This window comes from Lipotes vexillifer, unplaced genomic scaffold, assembly GCF_000442215.2.
Source record: "Lipotes vexillifer unplaced genomic scaffold, Lipotes_vexillifer_v1.1 scaffold1012, whole genome shotgun sequence".
Lineage (NCBI taxonomy): Eukaryota > Metazoa > Chordata > Mammalia > Artiodactyla > Lipotidae > Lipotes > Lipotes vexillifer.
The window spans coordinates 1,063,652-1,066,801 of NW_006775534.1; positions in this window are offsets into that span (position 1 = coordinate 1,063,652).

The window sequence follows — 3,150 nt, forward strand, 5'->3', positions numbered from 1 at the left end:
ACGATGTACCCTTTGCACCTTTCAAGCTGACATCTGCGTTTCTTCATCAGAAGTTTAAATAGTTACAAAGATGTAATTTCCACTACATTGATATCCACTGGCCTTTAAAAATTAAATTTCTATAATACCCTTAAAATGAATCACATGGAGTCTAAGTACTATAGCAATTTGGTACATTTTACTATCAATCTAAAAAGACAAGGAACAGGGCTTCCCTGGCGGCACAGTGGTTAAGAATCCGCCTGCCACTACACGGGACACGGGTTTGAGCCCTGGTCCGGGAAGATCTCACGTGCCGCGGAGCAACTAAGCCTGTGTGCCACAACCACTGAGCCCGCGAGCCACAACTACTGAGCCCGCGAGCCACAACTACTGAAGCCCGCGTGCCTAGAGCCCACGCTCTGCAACAAGGGAAGCCACCGCAATGAGAAGGCCGCGCACCACGATGAAGAGGTCCCTGCTCACCGCAACAAGACAAAGCAGCAAGGATCCAAAGCCGCCAAAAATCAATAAATAAAATAAATAAATTTATTAAAAAAATAAATAAAAAATAAAAAGACAAGGAAAAGACTCTTCTTTAACAGCCAGAAGTTAAATATTATTTTTTCCCTTAAATTTATATTTCTGTTTCTCTTCCCAATAGGAGTTTACCCTAATGTTATATAATATTATGTTTCAATTTTTTTGGTCCTTTATCTTATCATGATTCTCTGCAAAAAACAAATCCATAGGCTTAAAATTAAAATAATTGGAAAAATTCTGTGTTCATGAAGCTCTGATTTCTTCTGGATTTTTTAGTATAATTATTGTAAGGACATAGTCTATCAAAACAAAACAAATAAATTATAAAATTTAATAAGTATTAATCATTTAAAATAAATGTTAACAACTATTAAACACAGTAGTCAGAAGCGTATTTATAGATGCAATGCAGATAGCGTGTTTTTTTATTTAGCTATATATTTGTAGATGAATATTTCTCATTGCTAGAATGGGATAGCGTTCCTCCTCAAATCTATTCCTGTTTTCTGATTTTATAGATATATTTGCTAAGAAACTTGTTAATGTAAATTCACCATTGAAATGGAAGAAACTTTGTTGTAGCAGTGACATGCAATATTTCCAACTCTTTCTGAGCTGCATGCCAATAGTCACATGGTGATCGATCAAAAAACGTTTTCAGTGATCTATCACCTCAAGACTCAGTTAAGGGCCTCCTTCAACTTTGTTGAAGGCAAAGATTTGGAAACCATCAGACTTGCAAAAGGGTTTGTTATGTAGTCATTGGCGTCACTCACTTTTTCAGAGCTGACAACGATATTGCAATTGTTCCTTTGTCGGCCAGAGATGCTTTTACACCCAGGCATGTGCCACAGTCCATTTGGAGGAGTGAGTGACAAGCCTTTGCTACGGAAGGAAAGTGGGGACAGGAACTCACGACACAGGCTCATTCTCAAGCAGATCGATTTTAGGAGAGAGTAAGACTGTAAGTTGAGGATCTGGAAGTTGATTACTTAAGACCGTCTTGCAACCCTTTGAAAGCTACAGATTTACCCTCATTGTTTTAGCATCAAAGCGCCCAGTTAATCTCACTCTTCAGGGCAGCCCTTTGTGAGAGACCCCCTTTGTGGGGTCTCTGTCTAACTGCTTGCTTTTAATCAAAACAAAGCCATCAGCTAAGCACCGAATTCGGCCCATTGTCTCTGGTGCACAGGCATCTCCTACTTAAAGATGAGTCAACTCTAAGTGAGAAAAGCATAGAATAGGGGGTCCTGTGCATCTCTGCCAGTCAAAACAAGTGGCTGTAGTAACCTCTACACCCCCTTGCCACCAGCCCACATCCATACAAGAGACATTCACCGAACAGCTATCGTGCACCAGGCGTGAAGCCTTGGGCTAGAAACACGAAGAATCCAGGGTTCAGAGTCTGGTGAAGGAGGCAGGTAAATCTAGAGCAGTGTTCCACACACCAAGTGCTCCACATCACCAAGCCGGTGATGGACTGGAGTCCCCAGCTCCTGGCCAGGGTCCCCAACTCAGCCGGAGGGCAGAGGCAGAGCCTGCTTCCTGGAAGGCATGCGACCCCAGCTGAGGTTTAAGGACCACTGAAAGGCATGCAGACAAAGTGGGGAGGGTAGAAATCAGAAAGGGGATTCCAAGCTGAGGAACCCGGGGGCAGTGGCCCAAAGGCTGCAGGGTTCCTTCGATGGGACCTGGTTCAAGGCTGGGAGCCGTAGGCCCGTGGATCAGTTTGCCCTGACGGCCCGGAGGGATCTCAGAAGGAGAGATGTGATCGGATGGTGTTTGATCTTTTGTCAGAGATTAGATTGGGACAAGAATAGTGCATAGAATTTCGTTAGGAGGCTACCTGCTAATGTAACTGAGAGATGATAGAGGCTGCATGATGGAGAGAAGGGCAGAAATGAAAGAGAATTAAGGGGTGAGAACTGACATGACGTCACCATTGCATGACTTGGGGGAGCGGGTCAGGGACAGGGAATTCGCACGAGTGACTCCAGACTTTTAGCTTGAGTGCCACTTTGCAAGGAGAGATTTATAGGAAAGGGGGTGACATGTCTGTTAGGAACATGTTAAGATTCATGTGTCTGCATGGCAGCGGGGTGGCCGGTGTTTGAGACAGCGGAAGCAGATTAGAAAATCGTCAATCAGTGGGCAGTGGCTGAAGCCTCGGAGTCAATGAGTCCCCGGAGGAGGGGAAAGCCAGAGGGCGGCGGGGCTGAGGCTTGCGGCAGGGGTCCCCGTGTTGGGACGAGGGAAGAGAAGTCAGCACTGGGAGGGCAACCCGGACGGAGCCCACGGAGCCCAAGGACGATGGACGGATGGCAGGGTCCACTGAACAGGGGCTCAGGGCGGCCGGGGACGTGAGGATGGGGCAGGCTTTCTTGGAGGCGGAATCCAGAGAACCTGGTGGAGAAATTGGTGTGTGAGTTGGGGCGTAAGCTGCAGGGTTGCCCCCAGGGCAGATGGTGAAGGGGTGTGAGGAGGGTGGGCCCCGGGGCGAGACTTTAACGTTCGTGGGTTTTATTCTTTTAAGAGGAGGATGCCCGGCGCATGTGTACGTGGGCCACCCAGACAAGCTGGGCGTGGTCTCGGGAAGGGGCGTGGCCTCTGCCGGATGTGACTCAGCAG